At 45.4% G+C, this 24121-nt stretch overlaps 1 protein-coding gene and 1 long non-coding RNA gene across 2 annotated transcripts in view; one reads left to right on the top strand and one right to left on the bottom strand.

The window, feature by feature from the left end:
* LOC143808538 (uncharacterized) overlaps positions 1-24121 on the bottom strand; it is an 83083-nt gene that overhangs the window by 32968 nt on the left and 25994 nt on the right. The window lies entirely within an intron of this gene.
* SLC35G2 (solute carrier family 35 member G2) overlaps positions 10815-24121 on the top strand; it is a 42217-nt gene continuing 28910 nt past the window's right edge. Inside the window, exon 1 of the mRNA XM_077291302.1 lies at positions 10815-11123. The gene's annotated coding sequence lies outside the window, so the exon portion shown is untranslated. The remainder of the gene's footprint in view (positions 11124-24121) is intronic.

Below are 24121 nucleotides of genomic sequence, written 5' to 3'. Positions count from 1 at the left end.
GAAGCGGCAGCATGCAGCGGTGAGGCGGGAAGACATCGAGGGTGAGTATATCACTATTTTTTATCTTAATTCTTTTATTTTTGACCAATTATATGGTGCCCAGTGCGTGGAGGAGAGTCTCCTCTCCTCCACCCTGGGTACCAACCGCACATAATCTGCTTACTTCCCGCATGGTGTGCACAGCCCCGTGCGGGAAGTAAGCAGATCAATGGACTCCTAGGTGTGCGGAATCCCCGCAATTCCGCATTTTTAATGAACATGTTGCTTTTTTTTCTGCAATGCGATTTTTTCGCGGAAAAAATCGCAACATTTGCACAAAAAATGCGGAATACACTGTAAATAATAGGAGGCATATGTTAGCGTTTTTTTTCGCGTTTTTATCACGTTTTTATAGCGAAAAAACGCGAAAAAAACGCGAAAAATCCTGAACGTGTGCACATGGCCTTAAGGTGTTGCTGAGCCCCAAGTCAGATTAACCCCTGATAAACTCAACTCTGATTAATACACTGCCAGGTCTGTGACATCATGCAACCACAGGCTTATGCTATCATTTGGATGTGTGTAGGGCAACAAATGGAGCCCACACCGAACTGCACTGAATAGGTATGACACTGGGAGAGTTTTTCTTTTATTTGGAGCAGATTTCACATTTCTATAGTTTTTTGTTGCTTTCCAGTGACTGGTCAAAAGTGCACCATGAATTTACGGACACACTGTATGTTCATGCAGCAAAAGTATTCTGTCCCACTGAATGGGATCCTCAGCAGCACATCCATGTGGTTTTATAACCTACATTGAGGAGCATACAAGACTGTTTACAACAACTCTGCTGAGTGTGCACATAGCCCAATGAGTACAGTAGAGGGCAACACTATCATTAATTTGAAGATTATTACTTACATGAAGCCCAAAGGCAACTGAATATTTAGTTTTCTGGCTGCATAGGTGAACGCTATGAGTGCTGCTACTCTACACATTAACCCTTAAGATCCTGTTGTCAATAACGGCTGAGGCATCCAAGGAGTTGGCCAAAGGAAGAGTCTCGCTCAGTAAAAACTTTAGCTTAGCAAATTGATTACAGTTGCTGATAGCTAACATGGCACCCTGGGGCTCTAAGGTTTATAAAGAGTTTTGAGATCTGCAGGAAAAATTTAGAGTTTCTGCTCAGTTTTCACTGAATTTCCACTCCAGAACGTCCTAACAAAAGCTGTGTGCACTTAGTATAACAATGACATCTCAATTACAATAATATACGGAAAGCAAATTAAAGCAATGTGTAACACCCCAGGAATTCGTTTTTTCACAGTGGTATTGCCTTCCTCACGGGGAGGGTGATGCCATGCCTGGAAGCGAGAAGGATCCCCTTAGCAGGTAACACTTACAAACAACACTTTTCTGACTCCAGGCCAGAAGGGGGAGCTCTAGACCCTGTTTGAGGGTAGCTTCCCTATATATTCTGGTCTGGAGGAGGAGTTAGGGGAATCTGTGAGGAAAGCTGGAGCAGAGAAGACCTGCGGCTCTGCAGCTCCTGACAGGAGTGGATCTGTAGGAGACAGTGAGGGGAGAAGGAGCACAGGTGGAGCAAGAAACTGGAGTGGAGCTGCGAGTGGGCTCCCTCCACGATCTAGTGCAAAAAAACGGAGGTCGGAAGTCTGAGGTTGTGGGAAGGAACTGTATGCCTCGCAGCAGAAACTGGCGGGCAGGAGACTCCAAGTCTTCTGGCCACAATTACACCCGAAGGAACAGCAGCAGATTAGAGCCTGGAGTCACCAAGAAAAGGGACACCTGTAAAAAGGCTCGAATTGCCCGCCATGTGGGTAGTGTCCACCTAAGAGGATAGATTGAGAGAGGCCCTTGTATGAAGCCTAGGGCAGCAAGTGACTCAGAACACCACGCAGAAAGGAAAGCTGACACCCGGCCAGGTAGTGACGGAAATAACCTGGGACCGCATGGTAGACCTGGGGTGTGCCCTGAAAGAATCTATGGTACCTGAACCCTTGTCACTGGGGGCATGCAGGATAGAGGAGGCGATTCAATGCGAACACCCAGAGACTGATTTAATGGGGTTCCCGGAGGAGGCCTAAGCAGGAGGCAACCATGTTAAAATAGTAAGGAATGAGGATTTCTATCTGCAGCAGATTCTGAAATTAAAAGCAGAGGAGCAGGAGCGCAGGGCTCACTGGGAGGCCATGGAACAACGTAAAATGCAGGCCAAAGCCCAGACCCACAAAGCCAGACCTGCTAATAGGGGTCCAATCAGACAAGGTACTGTAGTCTCCTTTAACCTGGATAAAGGATGGCGATTTATTCAGGAACCTGGTGTAACTACAGAGCTGTTTGTGAACCGCAGGGATGTGGAGTCGTGTTTGTTAAAGGGACATCCATACCGTAACTTCTACCCTGGAAACCAAGTGACATTTACCTGGCACAAAGGTGAAAGGGGATGGTATGTAAGAGGGTGAACTGTAGTCCCACTGAGAGAGCACTAGGACCCTGTGGTTTTTGCCTGCTGCAGCGAGGGACAGACACTGCCAGACTCCCGAAGACAATGTGTGCTGGTGGGTGGGGTCTGGTGTCCTGTGTGTAAAGTGTCAGATAAGGAAGTGGGAGAGGAGACTAAAGGCGGGAAGAGAAGAAGAAGCTGCAGTGATATATAGCAAGAGACTGTGGATTTACTGTGAGTGTGTTGGAGAAAAAGCTTTTGAGAGACTTTTTGTTGCTAACGTTTTTCTGGAGAAGAGCTAACCTTTTATTTAACCCTGTGAGAGACTTTTTGTTGCTAACGTTTTTCTGGAGAAGAGCTAACCTTTTATTTTGGAAGACTGAGACTTCACTGGGAACTCAGTACGTGTTTGAGAGTCTGTGGAGTCCCTGTGCATTGAGTGGAGAAACCAGTTTGGACAGACTGCTGATATAGAGACGGATGGGTTGTTGTGAGAGCATTTCTAGGAGCTACAGAAGCAGAGACAACATCGTGAGGCCACCGAACTAAGTCCCCGGTGTTTGGGCTCGGCATCGGCTGACAAGACAGAGGAGCTTGCTGTAACTTATTGGCGCTGAAGATATGGACTGGCTGCAGCCTGTGCAGATTCCTGCCTGAGACGAGATCTATCTCAGGATACGGTACCGTAGTCATAGATACCCGGGTATCCCTGTTCAGAGTGTTTAATCGTTAATTTAGAGGTGTATTGAATATTAGATGTGTATAAGTTATACTCAGTGTGCCATTCCAGGGGCTCTCTTGATTGCACTACAATCAATTTACACTTGTTCTTGTATTGAGTTGTTCTGTTAGGTAAATTGATTATTAGTCTGTTGGAGCATACACTTCTCAGGAGACCTTGGAGTGGCACAGTGATTTCAGCTGCTGCTGAATTGGTGTATCTTTGGGTTGCATCTGCCTTGGTATTCTCCATACTACCTTAGTTATTTTGCCTTTGAGTAAACAACTGTTGGAGATTTCTGCCTTAGTCTTGGTTTGTGACTCACTGGATCGTATTAGGACCTCTGGTCGTTACAGGTATCTATGCCCTTAATGTTAAGGTATGCACTGGAGAACATGTTGCTACACCTGGAGCAGCCAAAAATGCAGGGCGATCACAGGCAACTCAGACTGCAGTTGCTGGACAATTGGAAAGCTGTGGACATCAGGAGTGGCCTTAAAGGAACAAGCAGGTAATGTCAGTTGTTGTTTAATAGTGAACAGTTAATTACCTGGTTAAGGATCTTGATTCTTGTTTATTAAGAGGTTAAACGACAAAAAGGTGATGGACGGTAAATTACCAGAAAACTTTACTGTAAATAGTTAAAGTACTCCCTATTGGTTTTACCACGCACTGGCAGCATGAGTAGAACCCTTGCTGTTTGCATTAAAAGTTATTGCCTTAAAGATAATCCAGAACGAAAACCATTTGGCGCTGCCAAAGAAAGGTCTGAATGGTTATGCCTTGCAGCCCGCCCAAATACTACGTTGGGGATTTGGAACGGGTCCCCCATACTACTGTTATTGGTGAGAACGACTCCTCGGTACGGGATCTCCCAACTTGTTGAGCAGAAGCGTTGCTGACAATATGTTTTTACACTTGAATGCTGTTTTTTTTGCACTTGAATAATGTTTGCACCTTTTAGATATTTGTACTTTTACAGTTTTGTAACGTTAAAGCAAAGCAATCTCCCATAAAGAGAAGAAAAGTTTATATTACCTATTACAGTTAAAATGCGCATTTAAAAAAACTTTGTATGTCTTAACCCATTTAAGGTTTATGTTTTTTCCCAGTCCAGGAGTACTGGATTTAATGGGGTTAGAATGTAACACCCCATGAATTCGGATGTGACAGTGCCTGGAAGTGAGAAGGATCCCCTTAGCAGGTAACACTTACAAACAACACTTTTCTGACTCCAGGCCAGAAGGGGGAGCTCTGGACCCTGTTTGAGGGTAGCTTCCCTATATATTCTGGTCTGGAGGAGGAGTTAGGGGAATCTGTGAGGAAAGCTGGAGCAGAGAAGACCTGCGGCTCTGCAGCTTCTGACAGGAGTGAGTCTGTAGGAGACAGTGAGGGGAGAGGGAGCACAGGAGGAGAGAGAAACTGGAGTTAAGCTGCGAGTGGGTTCCCTCCAGGATCTAGAGCAAGAAACCGGAGGCCGGAAGTCCAAGATTGTGGGGGGAACTGTATGCCCCACAGCAGAAACCGGCGGACAGGAGATTCCAAGTCTCCTGGCCACAATTACACCCGAAGGCACAGCAGCAGATTAGAGCCTGGAGTCACCTCGAGAAGGGACACCTGTAAAAAGGCTTGAGTTGCCTGCCATGCGTGTAGTGTCCACCTAAGAGGACAGATTGAGAGAGGCCCTTGCATGAAGCCTAGGGCAGCAAGGGACTCAGAACACCACGCAGAAAGGAAGGCTTCCAACCCCACCTGGCTAGTGGGATTCCGAATCGCTTCCAGGCTGTCCGAATTCCAAAGATCAGCTGTAACCTGTACATGAACGTCATCAGTAAAAGGTAAAGAGACTGCAACCTTGTGTCCTCCAATTCTTTCCTGCACTTCACCATCTATCATCCTGACCAACCACACCGGGAGCCATGGGTACTAAACTCCACCTGTGGGGAGCTATACCACCTCTGCTGCAATACCATCATCCCCAGTGGACCCCTTTAAACAGTGTCAGCCATCCCTGGCCGAGTTCCACAGGTGGCATCAAGAACATACTACATTAGATTTTATTCTCAGTTCCATTAACCCCCTTCTTTTACTGGATGCCCAGGGCCACGGACCGGGTCACTGCCACCATGACCACCCCTTTAAGAACAGAACCGGCCTGGTACCGAGTACCCCATGGTCCTAGCGGGTGCTCCAACTGCACTTAGGATGGCATTGTTCTCGGAAGCGCAAGTCATTTTTACCTGGGATGATGCACCCCCGATAAAGACGATCCTTTCCTCTGCATAAAGTATAATTTCAATCAGACAAGGAGTGTTTTGCTTGTTCGTTGGGTGCTCGCCATCCTTTCAACAGTGAAAAATTACCATGAAACATGGCCTTAGGAAAGCTCAGGTCACAATCTTGCAGTGTAAATGCAGCTTACACGTTATTCATACTGCGCTGTAAATTACCTAAATTACCAATGTAAAAGACAATGACGAATATTCCTCTTTTTTTCATTCTCCCGTAAAAAGTGAATAAAAGTTAATCAACAAGTTGAATCTACCCCAATATGGTGCCAGAACTATTACAACTACTACTTGGAAAAATATTCTCTCATAGTGTTTGATGAAAAAAAAAATATTGCTGCCTCAATGTGATGATACAAAATGAAAAAAGTAATAATGGAGGGGCATCCTCTGATGCGGACATGGTTTACGGTAATATTATATAACCCCTGAGGGCAATGATATCATGGACGCAGGTTCCATCACGCTAGCGCCCAATCTGGGTAGAATGGTGGCGGCCACTCAGGTGCCCCCAACATATCCCACTCCCGACTCTCTGACATCTGTCACTTTCCCCGGTGGAGCGAACGCTCTAATTCCCTGAGAAACATACAAGCCAGACAATACGCCGACAGTTCACCTGATTCTGTTTTTGGTGAGTAATAATATATATAGTTTTATGATTACTGCCTTCAACAGAAAGTAATGTGGATACGGCATCTCTATAAAGTGAGACGATTATCATTCAGTCATGAATCGAGAAAGTAGAAAATGTGTCAAAATCTGTTTTCTGGTTAAAAGAAACATCTGCTGCCAGATGAAAATGTGGCAGTATTCCCAGGAGATGCGAGAAACAGCTGTTATTGTGTAAGACGACTCTGCAATCCTGCAGACGGTAATGTATGCTATTAATATCCATAATTTACTAGTCGTCAACCAGAGGTGAATAACTCGTGAGAACGCTGCAATCCTCCAGTAACCATTTCCCAAAATAAACCTGAATACAGTCAAGGGGATAGAAAACCATGACAGCAAGTCTTTAGAGAAGAACCTCACATCAGCAGAGGTGAAAGCCAGATAGAGTTGTCATTTCATATGTTGCCAAAAGAGTGAAGAATTAAAGGGAATCTGTCAACAGATGTTTGCTGTTTTATGTAGGGCAGAGACCATGATTCCAGCGATGTGTCACTTACTGGGCTGCTTGTTGCAGCTTCAATAAAATCAATGTTTTATCAACTCAGGAAATTATCACTAGAGGACTAGTTGTCTGGTGCCATGTAGTCCTCCTGCTGTGCATAACCCCACCCCCACCACTGATTAGCAGCTTTCTGCCAATGTACACGCTACACATCAGTGTATACAGTCAGGGTTATACAGTTCTCATCATTCAGAAAACTGGCAGATCTGCAACAGAGAAAACAGAGATTTTATCAAAACTGCAGCAAGCAGCCCAGTAAGTGACACATTGCTGGAATCAGGGTCTCAACCCATAGATTATGCTGCTCTCAGGTTACTTACCAAAAATTGGTTACAGATTCTCTTTAAATATTAGAAATGTTAGTAAAAAGTAGAAGCTCTAAAAATGAAAAAATAAAACATTAGAGAAGAGGAAAAGTAATAAATCTTTGTTGAGATCCGATGACTGCATTGTTTTTAGAAAATCCAAGCTAAAAAACCTTCCCATTTTTTACATTGGCCTGTACGTCAACAAGGTTGGTATAACACATTAGTACAGGCAAAACAAAAGAAACTTTGTAATATATCTTATCAAACAATTTAGCTTCTTTCTCTACTTATTAAACATTTCTCCCCCTCCCTCTTTCTTCTGGACTCACCATCCACTTTGAAAAAAAAAACCAGCTCAAGTCCTTCTTGTTCAAAATCAAAACTAGATGCACAGTGAGGTGTCAGGTATGTTTCTCTATGGACAGAAGAAGGGGAGAGAAAGTACATAGCATAGCAAGATAACAAACAGAAGGAGACACAGAAAGATTGTGCTAAGCTTTCTGACAAGTCTTTTACCTTACCACAGTGCTGGATTCACATGCACACTGCACAGTACTGCTATATACTTTCCTCCAAGCTGTTGCTGCTTCTGTCTATGTGCTGACTTAGTAATGAGGAGCAGGAATCTTTATCAGCATGCTGTGACTGTGGTGTCTATGGGAGCCATCATAGAAACTAGTCTCCACCTACCAGCTGAGAGCCAAGTGCAAATTACACATGTGATGTTGCAACTCATCCCTATGCAACTCAATGGCACTGATCTGCAGTACCAAACACATACTATAAACACAAGTGGCGCTGTTTCCAGGAAACTCCTCATCTTGCCCAACTCCTTTAGAATAACATATTACTCAAAGTACTGCTTAGTTACTATCGTGGACTTATGCTTGAAAACATGTTCTTAACTTTTTGCACAATTTCTTCAATATACTGTAGTATATACCTCAGGGGCAATTTACAGGATATATTATGCAGGAAGAATTGAAATTAAGCTTGCCTTTCATCACAATGTTAGTGTCTGATTTAGGATGCTGTACAACAGGTGCATTAAAGGGAGTTTACCACCTCCAAAACTAAAATGTAACTATTTAGACCTTGATATAAGAACACAGCCCCTAATTATGTTTGTACTGTAGATTTTAGTAAAGATTTTTTTTGGGGGGAAAGCAGTTTAATTCTATATTGTCATGCCGATGCCGCCGCCGCTTCCCGCGCCCTGTCATACTTACCTGTCCTTGGCGTCCCGGCGCGGCTCCTCTGCTGAAGCGTCTGCTCTCCAGCGCTCGCCCTCGGCTTCTGCAGCTCGTCGGGTGCGCACGCGCGTCGCATTCAGCTCTGCGCGTGCGCACCTCTAATTCCACTGCTGGCGCTCCTTCCCGTCCTCTCCATCATCCCGGAGGACTGTAACCCGGAAGTGTCTCCCACGCTGGTATGTAAGCTGCTTCCTGCTGCTCCTCTGTGCCTGATGTTCATTTGTGCTAACAAGTGCTTCTGGCCGCCTGTGTGCGTTCCTTGCCCTCTGACCTTGGCTCTCTTCCTCTTTCTGCAGTGCCTAGCCTGTTTCCTGTGTTCCTGCCGTGTTCCATCAGTTCCTGTTTCTCTGCAGTACCTGCCCTGCTCCTGGGTCCTTACCTTGCTCCCGTCAGCCTCTGTGTCTCCGTATGTTCCCGCCAGTCTCTGTGTCACCGTAGCGTTCCTATCAGCTCCCTCTTCTCGGTAGTACCTTGCCATTCCCTGTGTCTCTTCCCTGCTTCCTCTGTCCCAGTTTGCCTGCAGTATATCCATCTGATCTCTGTCTCCGTCGTACCCTCCAGTTCCTAGTCTCTGCAGTTCCCATCTACCCTGAGTTCCTGCCGTCATCATCAATCCGTTATTTTTCCCCTTTTTTGTCTCGATCCTCCAGCTTCCGTGGCGATAGTCCCTCATGGGCCTGCCCCTAACTCTCCCTGTATAGGGGGTGGTCCATCTGGTCAGCTCATCCGTGAGGGGTTCGTCGTCACGGTCCAGAGGGTCCACTTTTCGTTTTTTATCTGCGAAACGTCACACATATGTAAATGAGGAGACTTTGGTGCAACCTTAGTGTGTGCAAGGGCTCAGTGCACCGTTCCGCCCCCTCAATTACAATACTCCACCTCTCCCCTCATGGTGATTTCTCTGATCTAACTCCAGAACACGGCCCATACTGACACTGGATCAGTCGGGATCTCATCCCTCTCCTGTGTATGGCCGCCGTACGCTGCAGGATTACAAAGCAGCGTGTGGCCAAAGCAGACAGGGGAGGGGATTAGAACACATACAATGTCAGTGTGGGTGCGCTCTCATTCCTCTCTCCTGTGTACAGCGGCCACTCACTATACACAGGATCATACAGTAGCATGTGACCACTATACACAGGAGAGATGAGTATGCACATACACTGACATTGTACTTGTTCTCCTCCCTGTCCTGTCAGCAGCGAGGGATCACTACTGTGTAATCCTATGTGCAACAAGCGGCCGCTATACACAGGAGAAGGATGAGAACTCAGCCCTGCACACACTGACTGTCACGACTCTGTTATCGGGTGTCCCGGGACCAGGGGATCTTTCCCTGTCCCTAATGCTAGGAGCACCATAGTTCACCCTGTTCCCCGGATTACTACTGATGGTGAAGATGCCGGGGGCACGTACCTTGCCTTAGCTCCTGAATCTGCCCTCTGTCTGTAGCCTTCCTCCACCCAGGGAAGAGGGGAGTAGTAGTGTGCAATCATACACCAACAAGACTAACAAGGTTATATGAACAGGAATAAAGGAAATTACCAATCATACATATACACTCACATAAACAACAGAGGTATACACCGGGGAATGATGGCTGGTTGTCAAACACAGTCAAGCTCCCCATAGAGAAGGCAGGGATGGATTATTACCGTCTCTGCCTTCCTGATCACTGTATACACAGAGCTGAACAAGCGATGTGAATATAGTAATAGGAAGCTCTAAAGACGTTTCCTCCTCCTGATCCAGTGGTCATATGATCGCTAGACCAACTAGGGAAGAAATCGCTGCTGCTGGGTCCTCGTAGAAGCCATCATCTCAGCTATGCAGACAGGTGGCTGCATTTCCATGGTAACTGATGGTAATATACCTAGTTCATGTAAAAAAAAAGGGTCCATATGTTGCAATGCCCCTTCCCACCCCAGGTGTCTTCTATGAGCTTATGGGGGGAAGGGGGGGGTACTATATGCAAAAAAAAAACAACTCATTAAAAAAAAGGAAGGTAGGTAATAAATAAAAAAGATGCTGCCAATCCAAACTCTTGCTATGAGCCTCATCTATGTTGAAAAAAAAGTGTCCGGTACGTAAAAAAATTAGATATAGAACAAATTTTATAATAATTTAGTGGTTATAAATGAAATTTGTTTCTCGCATTGTTTTTTTTCTATTTTACCAACAATATTGCCTAATATCAGCAAAAAAGAGACTATGAAAATAGCATCAAAATTAAGCCCTATGTATCTTGAAAAAGATGCAACAAATTATTTGAATATCCTAAACGAGAACATTATTATTTTTTTACAGCGCTCCAAACCACATGTACTAAATAAAAGCAGGATTGGGGGTAAATGGCCTGGGCGTGAACTGGTCAAATATAGAGCTCATTGGCAATAATCAGGGCGGTCATCGATAAAGGCAGAAATTTTGAGCAATGAGAAAATAATCTGGGTTAAGATAAGAATGCACAAACCAGTAAGAAACATCACATTTCGGAGCCCAATCAGACAATACTAGAGCAAACAGCTTATGACAGGCGTGCCACATGCCCCCCAGCCCGGCCGCCCATGCGCACGGTGTCCTGCTCCTACTCATGCAGCTCTATGGCTGATCACAGTCCCCCCTCCAGCTGCAACCTCCGTCCCTATTTCCTCTCTTGCATGTTTGACAAATGCAAACTGAGCGAAGAGCAAGAGAGGCAGGCGAAGGAGGGGGAGGCGGAGGTGGGCAGAGCTCGCTGCCCTCCTACAATCATTATTCCCTGCAGATCCCAGTGGACATATAGGGAGAACAGTCCTGGCTTTTCCTTCCCACAGTGCTGAACCATACAAAATACCAAGAAAAGATAAGAAAGTCAACTGAAGATGTGCTCATCCCAGGGCAAGAGAATGATTTGCCTGTGAGGCTGTGCACCCCACTAGCTACTACAAGAGGTAATGGCTCCTTAGCGTATGTTTGCAGATGAATGGGATCTCCATTGAGGATTGCAAAGAGGGAGGCGATGGGCACCGTGCCTTCATGGTGATATAGTGCAGATGATGAGATGAGTGGTGCCTTGGCTCCTCGTCAAGGATTTTCTTCTTGGCAAGAATTGCCACCAAGCAATATGCTTATAAGATATACATGAGGCAATGTGTTGGGGGACTTGAGCAGTGTCCTTGGAATTTGAGCTCTCTGCTGTCCATGGTGCTGATCCTCTCATTTTGAAGACCTGCTCCTACACCCTACTTCATCCCAGATGTGTCTAGAGGTTTTCTTATCTGGTCTACATGGCTGTAGGTCTTGGAACCCTTTGCTGAGATGTGACTTGAGCTGTGCCCTTGGTGCTTTCATGTCATTGCTGACCATGGTGCTGAAATGCCTCAATTAGGACCTCTGATGCGCGTCTTCCACCTCACCTCATTGCGGTTGGGTGGCTTGGTCTTGCTTGGTCTTACTCAGTCTTTCGGCTACTAAAAATGCATATTTGAAAGTCACTAAAAGTGTATTTTGGAGCCTTGACACATTCCTATTAGAGTCAATGGATCCTTTTTTATAGCAATATTATGCTCTTTCCAGCACATTGACTTTATAGTTGACATACGTAAATATTATTAGAATTTTTCACACTTATTGCACATTTATTTATTCTTCGTCGGATTGAAAGTCAATATATGGACACAATGTATTTGTCGGAGGAAATCATCTTTCTAATCTCTCTGCGTTTCTGTTCGTTTTTAATGTATTACTGTTTATTTTTTTTTCCCAGTCTCTAAAATATGGATGAAGACATAATTGCAATGTTATCTCCATGCGGTTTTGCCGTCATCTCATATGCCCCGGGTATAGCAAATGAGGCAACAAACTGAGGTTGGCATTTATATATTCAGTAGGAAATAACCACGGGAAGCGGAGATACAATCAGAGCAATAACCGAATATCCTTAAGATTGTGGATCGAGTTTGATCCAACAAAGAAACCATCAAAGGAGCAATTTAGCATATTTCTAGGGGAAATAATAAATGATGTAGACAGAACGCAGGAGCTAGAAGGATTGCGTACGACATGGAAGATTAATCTAACCACTGCAGAATTATAGATTTCTGATTGTGCCAGATTCTAGGGAAATAAGTCCAATAGATTGTTATCTTGATGCTCGAAAATTTCAGTGGAAAAATTGTCATTGAAAAATTAGAAATGAATTGGAAAAAAAGAGTAAAAAATACAAGAAAGCAAATTGTATCTGAGCTATTCTAGCTGTTTGCAGAGAGACTCCGGATGTCATCTGCTTCCTCATTATTCTCATGGTTATTTGTCTCTGCTCATCTGCAGATATGACAACGAGGAACAGTCGCAGTAATGGAAAAAGACACAACTGTTTGCTTTGAGGGTCCAGTAAATGAGTTAGTAGGTGTGAGACCCACATAGACGTTCATCACTTTGGATATCTTGTAGTTGTAAAAGGATTCTTGATAAAGTAGAATCAAATGTGAAAAATGAGTAAAAAATGGAAATTCAGTTATTTTGTTAATTTTCAATGTTTTTTATATTATGTCCGAAAAACATCTCATTGCACTTATCGCACAGATATTGTACAAATTTGCTGTAAGTTCCACTTACAGAATCTCGATGTATATTATTATTTATTATTATAGTGCCATTTATTTCATGGAGCTTTACATGTATCCAGACTATATTTTCCTTTGCTCCACTCTAAATAATTTGCCATAATAATAAAACTTAATTTTACACTAATCCGCCATATCATAAAAATCGCTGACAGGTGGAGTAACAATAAAATTGCTATTAATGATTACTGCGGTCTATGATGGCAGAACACACAGTATCTTGTAGTTTGCTGCGTGGCCCCAGACCGGTACAAGGGTCCATCCTGACAACTGTCCATCCTGACAGCTGTCCATCCTGACAACTGTCCTCCTGACAACTGTCCACTACCAAAAGCCCCTACAATGGTCACATAAGCGTCAGAGATGAACGTGGAGCATTGGTAGAAGGTGGCCTGGTCTGAGGCATCATGTCCACGTCTACACTGACCGCTACCAATCACTTCTTAAAGGGAAACTGTCACCGGAATTTGGCAAGACCGGTTTTCGGTCATATGGGCGGGGTTTTCGGGTGTTTGATTCACCCCTTCCTTACCCGCTGGCTGCATGCTGGCCGCCGACTGCGGACAAAGCCGAAAAGCATTAGTGCATGCGCCGGCGCACTATGTCCCGGAAGAATTTCACTGTATTCCGGAACATAGTGCGCTGGCGCATGCGCACTAATGCTTTTCGGCTTTGTCCACAGTTGAGCAAAGCATACTGCGCGTGCACAAGGCAAGATTGCCTTGCGCAGGCGTGTACTACGGAGGACAGCGAATTAACTTCAAGCCAATATTGCGGCCAGCATGCAGCCAGCAGGAAAAGAAAGGGTGAATCAAACACCCGAAAACCCCGCCCATATGACTGAAAACCGGTCCCGCCAAATTCCGGTGACAGGTTCCCTTTAATCACTACAGTGCCCCATGTGAAATAAAAACAATCAATTCTCACATTCGCTCTGAGGGAATGCTAAAAGGCTGCAGCCCATCAGCTGACAATGATTGGCTGCAGTGGTTGAGTGACAGGGCAGACATACCAAGAATGGCCCAGCTATGGGAGATGAGTGTGGATTGTTATTATCTTATATGGGCACTGCAGTGATTAAGCAGGGCCGGTCTAGTAGTGGATGACCCCTTTGTTGGCTAGGTCCTCGTGGTCTGCTCACCCGGGAAGTCGGTGAAGCTAGCGTGATGAAGTGGGCGACATTCTGCTGGCCGACCTTGTGTTCTGGTATTTCTGTGAATGTCCCTTGACTTGTACCATCTTCCAAAATTTAATTGCAGACTAATTACACCATTTGATTTCAATGGTATTCCCTACACAGTGACCTCTTTAGTGGGATAATCTCCTCCGCCACACTGCAGAAAGTGTTGGTTTGAGGAAGATGACAAAAAATTTGGGGTCTCGGTAACATTGAGCAATTGTGGGATGTGCTGGAAAAATCAAGTCTGATCCATGGAAGCCTTATTGTACAATTTATTTAAAAGGGAATCTGCTTCCAGATTTCTGCTACCCCATCTGAGAGCAGCGTGATGTAGGAGCAGAGACCTTGATTCCAGGGATGTGTCACTTACTGGACTGCTTACTGCAGATTTGATAAAATCATACTTTTATCAGCGGCAGATCTACCATTCTATCTGAATGCTGAGCCCTGTATAATACTATTCACAACTCTGATTGGAAGCTTTCTTGCTACCATGTGCATAGGCAGAAAGCGGCCAATCTGTAGTGGGGAGAGGCTACACAGAGCTCATGAATATGGAGGACTACCTGGAAGCAGGATTACTAGCCATCTAGTGATAGTTTACTTAGTAAACAGTGATTTCATCAAAACTACAATAAGCAGCCCAGTAAGTAACACATCACTGGAATCAGGGTCTCTGTCTCTACATTTCGTTGCTCTAAGATTAGGTGGCAAAAACCTGTTGCCAGATTCCCTTTAATAATCTGTAGTAACTATGATAGTACCAGATACCAATAGTTATTTGGTAGCACTCCTAGGCAGTCCCCGGTGCTGCAGGTGCTGACCCCAGGTGTCAGGTATGCAGACATGGATATGACTAGGGCTCAGTTCAGACTGATAACTTCTGGATCTTCTGTAGAATGGTTACTGACCCGGACTCGGGCTCCATTCAGTCTACTAGGCTCAGGATCCTCTGCAGAACGGCTACTGACACGGAGTCTCAGACACGGCTGATTCTGAGACTGGTTGTAGCAATCTGGATACACGGGGTACTCAGATTGACACACGTTCAGACATACAAGTCTCAGATACTGATACAGGAACTGCCTGCACATGAACTGGGGACAAGGTTCAGGCACTGGTCACACCAGGATCAGGAACTTCGAGTTCAGGACAGGTCGCACAAGGACCAGGGACATCAAGTTCAGGACTGGTCGCACAAGGACCAGGAACTTCAAGTTCAGGACTGGTCGCACAAGGACCAGGGACTTCGAGTTCAGGACTGGACGCACAAAGACCAGGGACTTCAAGTTCAGGACTGGACGCACAAGGACCAGGGACTTCAAGTTCAGGACTGGTTGCATAAGGATCAGGGACTTCGAGTTCAGGACTGGTCGCACAAGGACCAGGAACTTCAAGTTCAGGACTGGTCGCACAAGGACCAGGGACTTCAAGTTCAGGACTGGTTGCATAAGGATCAGGGACTTCGAGTTCAGGACTGGTCGCACAAGGACCAGGAACTTCAAGTTCAGGACTGGTCGCACAAGGACCAGGAACTTCGAGGTCGGGACTGGTCGCTCAAGGACCAGGGACTTCGAGTTCAAGACTGGTTGCACAAGAACCAGGGACGTCGAGTCCAGGACTGGTCGCACAAGGACCAAGGACTTTGAGTTCAGGACTGGTTGCACAAGGAGCAGGGACTTTTTGTTTAGGACATTGGCCACACCAGGACCAGGGGACCTCACATCTCACTAGGAGACCACCTCACTCATGGTGTTGCTTGGCACCTCCCTATTGAGGGGAGGCCTTTTAAACAAGATGCCAGCTATTGGCTGGGAGCCATCTTGCAGGTGTACTCATATACTAAATGCCTTGTAGCTATTGGCTGGGGACATTTAACTATGGTCACGCGCTGCTACTTTAAAGGCAGGGGAGTGAGCGCGCATAAACAGCGGAGCACACACAGCTTGAGGCAGGGAGCATGCCAGGGACCACGCTGTGCATCTGAGGCTGTGAGTTTGCCGGTATCCCTGCATGGAGGGGGAAGGGGAACCATGCAGGGGCGCCGGCAATAGCGCTACAAATACTATAGTGTCATAGGAGTCTTCACCACGCTATAAACCATACTAGCACTCTACCTGTTACTGTGCAATGCCTGTGATAACAACTTTTAATCCCTATTAGAATGAAGGGGCTTCGGGGCACATATCGTGTGGCCATCACCCATGAGCTGGGAGCACAGTTGTGACCCCACAGTTTGCATCTTGGGGGGTGCATGGGTGATTTAAATATGGACTAAAGTTATTGTATCAACCTCTGTACCAGTAACAGGTATGGTCTAATGTGATTTTTAAAGGGGTGAAGTTCCCTATATCGCTGTATAGTTAGTCGAAAAGGCATTTTGGGGGTCGACAGACTTCATTTTCTATTATGGACTGTACAGAACTGCCATACAGTGACAGAACCAGTGACCGAAAAACATCACCATACAATGGCTAAATCATCCTACCATATGGTAACTAAATAATACCGCATAACATTGCTAAATCATGGAATAAGACTAACGCATAATACCATTGTAAAGTGAGTAGATTTAACCTACAGTCACCAAATAATGCCGCAGTGACAGAATCGGCATACTGTAAATGAATAACTAATACTTTCATATATTGACTAATTAACGCTGCTATATAGTGACAGCACAACACTGTCAGTCACAGCGCGAAAAAATAATACTACAGGGAGGAAATAATAACACCCAAAAGCAATGACAGATAGACGATCTGCAGGACATTGCCACACCGCAGACTAGACAGAGGAGTCCAACGCTCATCACCAGACACAGCCAAAACTCAATAAACGACAGTTGTATGTGATGACTCACGGTCCGTCTCCTATGATTACAGATTCACCTCCTTGTTCTCTGCCATTGACTTAGACTGTCATAAGGGCTTCTAGTCCGCCTGTCTGGATAATGCATCGATGTTACTGTCGCTTGTAGGACACGTGACCCATCGCAAATGTACACCGGCGTTTTCTACACCATAATCATTTCTCAAAATGTCTTCAGTGCCTCATAAAAGAACAGGAACGATACCGCTATAAATAATGCCAAGTACGTGCCCCCCAAAGCTCCAGCAATGTCACCTCTATACACAGTACACCACAAGACCAAAAAAAAAAAAATTTGGAATATTAAATAAATTTAGAGAAATTTCCATTTTTCCTTTAAAAAGGATATATAAGAATAATGTCATCGTCAATAAATACCTCAATACCATAATTAGAAAAATCATACTTGTTTCGTCTAGGTAGGTAATTACTATAGTGAAAAAAAAAAGACTCCTGTCTTGTCACATCGACATAAACCCGTCCTAGAGTGATATTATCCTGTGAGCATGTGCAGTGGGAAGCTCGGCTGCTGTGAGCTGGACACAGTGTGTGTAATAGGCTAGACCCAGGAGCTTCCTACTGCACATGCTCACAGGATAATATCACTCTAGGACGGGTGTATGTCAGTGTAACAAGATGGCATTCATTTTAATGTAGTAATGACATTACCTCCCTATGTACAGTATGAGCTCCCATATAGCCCTCTATATACAGTATGAGCTCCCACATAGCCCTCTATATACAGTATGAGCTCCCACATAGCCCTCTACATACAGTAAAAGCCCCCACATAGCCCTCTATATACAGTATGAGCTCCCACATAGCCCTCTATACACAGTATGAGCTCCCACATAGCCGTCTATACACAGTATGAGCTCCCACATAGCCCTCTATACACAGTATGAGCTCCCACATAGCCCTCTATACACAGTATGAGCTCCCACATAGCCCTCTATACACAGTATGAGCTCCCACATAGCCCTCTATACACAGTATGAGCTCCCACATAGCCCTCTATACACAGTATGAGCTCCTACATAGCCCTCTATACACAGTATGAGCTCCCACATAGCCCTCTATACACAGTATGAGCTCCCACATAGCCCTCTATACACAGTATGAGCTCCCACATAGCCCTCTATATACAGTATGAGCTCCCACATAGCTCTCTATACACAGTATGAGCTCCCACATAGCCCTCTATACACAGTATGAGCTCTCACATAGCCCTCTATACACAGTATGAGCTCCCACATAGCCCTCTATACACAGTATGAGCTCCCACATAGCTCTCTATACACAGTATGAGCTCCCACATAGCCCTCTATACACAGTATGAGCTCCCACATAGCCCTCTATACACAGTATGAGCTCCCACATAGCCCTCTATGTACAGTATGAGCTCCCACATAGCCCTCTATACACAGTATGAGCTCCCACATAGCCCTCTATACACAGTATGAGCTCCCACATAGCCCTCTATATACAGTATGAGCTCCCATATAGCCCTCTATACACAGTATGAGCTCTCACATAGCCCTCTATACACAGTATGAGCTCCCACATAGCCCTCTATACACAGTATGAGCTCCCACATAGCTCTCTATACACAGTATGAGCTCCCACATAGCCCTCTATACACAGTATGAGCTCCCACATAGCTCTCTATGTACAGTATGAGCTCCCACATAGCCCTCTATACACAGTATGAGCTCCCACATAGCCCTCTATACACAGTATGAGCTCCCACATAGCCCTCTATATACAGTATGAGCTCCCACATAGCTCTCTATACACAGTATGAGCTCCCACATAGCCCTCTATACACAGTATGAGCTCCCACATAGCCCTCTATACACAGTATGAGCTCTCACATAGCCCTCTATACACAGTATGAGCTCCCACATAGCCCTCTATACACAGTATGAGCTCCCACATAGCCCTCTATACACAGTATGAGCTCTCACATAGCCCTCTATACACAGTATGAGCTCCCACATAGCCCTTTATATACAGTATGAGCTCCCACATAGCCCTCTATACACAGTATGAGCTCCCACATAGCCCTCTATACACAGTATGAGCTCCCACATAGCCGTCTATACACAGTATGAGCTCCCACATAGCCCTCTATACACAGTATGAGCTCCCACATAGCTCTCTATACACAGTATGAGCTCCCACATAGCCCTCTATACACAGTATGAGCTCCCACATAGCCCTCTATACACAGTATGAGCTCCCACATAGCCCTCTATGTACAGTATGAGCTCCCACATAGCCCTCTATACACAGTATGAGCTCCCACATAGCTCTCTATACACAGTATGAGCTCCCACATAGCCCTCTATACACAGTATGAGCTCCCACATAGCCCTCTATACACAGTATGAGCTCCCACATAGCCCTCTATACACAGTATGAGCTCTCACATAGCCCTCTATACACAGTATGAGCTCCCACATAGCCATTTATATACAGTATGAGCTCCCACATAGCCCTCTATATACAGTATGAGCTCCCACATAGCCCTCTATACACAGTATGAGCTCCCACATAGCCCTCTATACACAGTATGAGCTCACACATAGCCGTCTATACACAGTATGAGCTCCCACATAGCCCTCTATACACAGTATGAGCTCCCACATAGCTCTCTATACACAGTATGAGCTCCCACATAGCCCTCTATACACAGTATGAGCTCCCACATAGCCCTCTATACACAGTATGAGCTCCCACATAGCCCTCTATGTACAGTATGAGCTCCCACATAGCCCTCTATACACAGTATGAGCTCCCACATAGCTCTCTATACACAGTATGAGCTCCCACATAGCCCTCTATACACAGTATGAGCTCCCACATAGCCCTCTATACACAGTATGAGCTCCCACATAGCCCTCTATACACAGTATGTGTTCCCACATAGCCCTCTATACAGTATGAGCTCCCACATAGCCCTCTATATACAGTATGAGCTCCCATATAGCCCTCTATACACAGTATGAGCTCCCACATAGCCCTCTATACACAGTATGAGCTCTCACATAGCCCTCTATACACAGTATGAGCTCCCACATAGCCCTCTATACAAAGTATGAGCTCCTATATAGCCCTCTATATACAGTATGAGCTCCCACATAGCCCTCTATATACAGTATGAGCTCCCACATAGCCCTCTATACACAGTATGAGCTCCCACATAGCCCTCTATATACAGTATGAGCTCCCACATAGCCCTTTATATACAGTATGAGCTCCCACATAGCCCTCTATATACAGTATGAGCTCCCACATAGCCCTCTATATACAGTATGAGCTCCCACATAGCCCTCTATATACAGTATGAGCTCCCACATAGCCCTCTATATACAGTATGAGCTCCCACGTAGCCCTCTACATACAGTATAAGCCCCCACTTAGCCCCCTATATACAGATACACATCCTATGCACATATGAAAACCAACAACATAAACATATACTCACCTCGTTCCTGTTCCCCTGACGCTCGTCCGCCCCAGTCTCCAGTGAACTGACCCTCCCCATGGCGGACACAATTTAGTGACATCATTGTCTCAATTGTCTATGCTGATTGGTGGGAGAAGGAGCCAGAGACTTCCTCCTCCACCAACGTATTCACCGCTATCTGCATCCTGAGGATAGCGGTGATGTTGGCACGTGGGCGGAGGGCTTGGTGGGGCCTGTGGGCCACTGTTTTCAGTCCTCCTGCTGTCTTAGTACACGGGCAGGACTAGAACACCCAGAGGGCCGGATGTGGCCCGCAAGCTGCACTTTGCCCATATTTGCACTAGATAATCCAACCAAAAAAATAAACAGCTCTATACCAAAAGAAGACCCAGCTCTCGTTTCACCAGTAGTTTCACCCCAACAAAGCTATTAGTGAAGCATGAATCAGGTGTCTCGGTGAGGGAGCTCTGCTTTTCAGTTTACACAGCTGCAGATTTCAGCTTTCAGCAGAATCATTTCCACGTAGACATTGCGGAAGAATACTCAGGACATACAGCATCATCGCAACATGGAGGATTACAGGAGAGAACAAACACAAACCAAAGAGGTTACAAAGAACAGTATTATCTAACTCAATCAATGAACACAGTGCCATGTTTCATCTCAACACAACACAGCATAAGCCTGCAACTGTTGTACATTGCAACATATCCACCTCAATAGTTTAAAAAGTGCCAAACAGATACCCCCTTGAACAGTGTGTACCAGCTCTACCCTCATATACAGTGCCTGTCAGATGTGCCCCTATACAAAGTACCATGCCTTTTCCCAAACATCAGCATGGCCGTCCTTTCCTTTTTATAATGATCCATTCCTTGGTGAGGGAGTTACTTGTGGCTCATTACAAGGCACTGACATAATCTACATTCATTTCTCCACACCCCGCGAGGTCATAGACTCAGAGTGCTGTAGTAATCGTGGCGCTAGCACCTCGGCCATGAGGTAGTTTATCTCACTATTCACATAGAAGCAGCGGATAAGTCAGACGCAGAGCGTGATGTCTTCATGCTGGGTTTCGAGGATGTGTTTACCATAGAGATCAATTCTCTGTGTGAAAGCGGCCATTCAAGTAGATAACACCATGTGGTAAATGCACAGAGCGGGGATGATAGGATGCCATGGATTATATCTAGTTGCCGTGACAACACCATTATATTTTCCTGTTGTATAATTAAAGAGCAACATTTGCAATTTTATTTCATAAATCAGTTCAACACAGGAAAATAAGCAACTGTGTAATGTATCACAACAGAGAAATCTGCTTCTTTCTCCTCCTGGACTGATCTTTCACTCTCAATTCATGGGTAATATCTGTATTCAGAGAAGACACATTCCCCATTACTGAGATAGGAGATGACAGTTGGTGCTTGTAATATTCTATGGAAGCAGGAGAGGGAGGGGCTAGAGGCCGACACTGACATTCTGCTGTAAGTTCTCCTGAGACAAAAGTTACAGTTCTCCATAGAATATTATAAGCACCAACTGTCATCGCCTAGCTCAGTGCTGGGAGAATCTGTATTCACTGAAGACACATTTTATCCATGATCTGAGAATTTTGAGAATGAAAGATCAGTCCAGTATTAGAAAGAAGCGGAATTCTCTAATAAGATAAACTGCAAAGTTTCCTATTTTCACACATATTATTTAACTCTGTTAAATTAGTAAAGAATGGTCACCCGATTTCACATTAAATGTGGCATATATTATTAAATAGATCTCTTTATGATGATGAGGCTGGTATATTTACTTTGAAAATCCAAGTCCGAATGACTGTATAGCCTGAATGACAACTACAGCTTGTACTAAGCAGTGTGAGACCTCATCAGAGGAGGTTTCAATTTAGTAAGGTGGGTGGAGTTTCAACAGCATGGGGGGACACTAAGGATCTGTCACTTTGGCAAAGTGGGTGGAGATTCAGCAGCAGTGGGGAGAGACACTGAGGATCTTTCAGTTTTGCTAGATGGGTGGCAATTTAACAGCAGGGTGAAGGACACTGATGAGCTATCAATTGGCTAGGTGGGTGGAGATTCATCAGCAGTGGGGAGGGACACTGAGGAGCAGTAAGTTTGGCTAGGTGGGTGTAGATTCATTAGCAGTGGGGAGGGACAGTGAGGAGCAGTAAGTGTGGCTAGGTGGGTGTAGATTCATTAGCAGTGGGGAGGGACAGTGAAGACCTGTAACTTGGCTAGGTGGGTGGAGATCATCAGCAGAAGAGAGGGATACTGAGGATCTGTCAGCCTTCCGAGTTGGGTGGCAATTTAACAGCAGGGTGAAGGAAACTGATGAGCTGTCAATTGGCTAGGTGGGTGTAGATTCATCAGCAGTGGTGAGGGACAGTGAAGATCTGTAACTTTGGCTAGGTGGGTGTAGATTCATCAGCAGTAGGAGGGACACTGAGGATCTGTCAGTTTGGCTAGGTGAGTGGAGATCATCGGCAGGGGAGGGACACAGGATCTGTCAGTTTGGCTAGGTGGGTAGAGATCATCAGCAGGGGAGGGACACTGAGTATCTGTCAGTTTGACTAGGTGGGTGTAGATTCATCAGCAGTAGGAGGGACACTGAGGATCTGTCAGTTTGGCTAGGTGAGTGGAGATCATCAGCAGGGGAGGGACACTGAGGATCTGTCAGTTTGGCTAAGTGGGTAGAGATCATCAGCAGGGGAGGGACATTGAGGATCTGTCAGTTTGGCTAGGTGGGTGTAGATTCATCAGCAGTAGGAGGGACACTGAGGATCTGTCAGTTTGGCTAGGTGAGTGGAGATCATCAGGGGAGGGACACTGAGGATCTGTCAGTTTGGCTAGGTGGGTAGAGATCATCAGCAGGGGAGGGACATTGAGGATCTGTCAGTTTGGCTAGGTGGGTGTAGATTCATCAGCAGTAGGAGGGACACTGAGGATCTGTCAGTTTGGCTAGGTGGGTGTAGATTCATCAGCAGTGGGAGGGACACTGAGGATCTGTCAGTTTGGCTACGTGGGTAGAGATCAGAAGTAGGGGAGGGACACTGAGGATCTTTCAGTTTGGCTAGGTGGGTAGAGATAGAGATCATCAGCAGGGGAGGTGTTGTGAATTCTGTTCTTGGGCTCCCTCCGGTGGTTGTAAGTGGTAGCGCTGCTGTCTCTGAATCGCAGCATTTATCAGATGTGTTCACTTTTTGCAAATCTGACTGGGCTATTTAGTCTTGCTTCACCCTTTAGTCAGTGCCAGTTGTCCATTGTTCCTGGAGGATTCACATCTCTGCCTGGTCTCTCCTGCTTTGCAGTTCTTTTCAACAAAGATAAGTTCTGGCCTTGATTTTTTGCTGTCCACATGCTGTGGCCTTATTGTTCAGCTCTTTTCCATGTTTTTGTCTTGTCCAGCTTGGTCTGTATAAGGATTTGTTTAGCCAAGCTGGTATCTCTGGAGATGCAGATATACCCTCCATATCTTTAGTTAGCTGTGGAGTTTTTGTATTTTCTGTGGTGGATATTTTCTAGTGTTTTAATACTGACCACATAGTACTCTGTCCTATCCTTTCTATTTAGCTAGAAGTGTGTTGTGAATTCCGTTCTGGAGCTCCCTCCTGTGGTTGCTAATGGTATTTTTGTGAGTTCTGCCCTTGGGCTCCCTCTGGTGGTTTCGAGTGGAACTGCTGCTCCTTTAGGTAGCTGTGGCAGCTGCCTTCACTAATCGCCTTGCCTGGGTTTGTTATTTAAACCTGCTCTGGGCTTTAGTTCATGCCAGCTGTCAAAGTTCTTGGTTGGA

The sequence above is a fragment of the Ranitomeya variabilis genome, chromosome 2 (genome assembly GCF_051348905.1).
Source record: "Ranitomeya variabilis isolate aRanVar5 chromosome 2, aRanVar5.hap1, whole genome shotgun sequence".
NCBI lineage: Eukaryota > Metazoa > Chordata > Amphibia > Anura > Dendrobatidae > Ranitomeya > Ranitomeya variabilis.
This window is presented reverse-complemented; position numbering and strand designations above follow the sequence as displayed.